We start from the raw sequence: 421 nt of genomic DNA, 5'->3' as shown, positions 1-421 counted from the left end.
CAAATGGATCGTTAAATATGCGAGCACAATGCGGGCCTTTTGTTTGGTCAAAAACCAGATCCTGCGTGCCCAATACTTTATTTGATGGATGGTGGGCAGGCGTAGAGTCCGGGCCTCCACATAAGGACGTGATGCGATTGCGTTATAGTTATAGTTGTTGTTTTGGTTGTAGTTATAGTTATAGTTATAGTTACTGTTATAGCTGTAGTTATAGTCATAGCCAAAGTTACGGTGTCGGTTATAGTTATAGTTATCGTCGAGGTTATAGCTATAGTTATAGTTCGGGGAATACCAGCGGTCTATGGTCTGATTATGCTCATACAGGCGGAGATGCGGATCGACGCGTGTAAAGTAAGGATCGTTGGACATTAGCAATCTGCCTACATCGAAGTAAGTTATATTGCTGGCATATTCGCAATCG

Source organism: Drosophila mojavensis, unplaced genomic scaffold (genome assembly GCF_018153725.1).
Source record: "Drosophila mojavensis isolate 15081-1352.22 unplaced genomic scaffold, ASM1815372v1 contig_136, whole genome shotgun sequence".
In the NCBI taxonomy this organism is placed as follows: Eukaryota; Metazoa; Arthropoda; class Insecta; order Diptera; family Drosophilidae; genus Drosophila; species Drosophila mojavensis.
The sequence above is the reverse complement of the archived record's forward strand: the minus strand, read 5'-3'. Positions refer to the sequence as shown.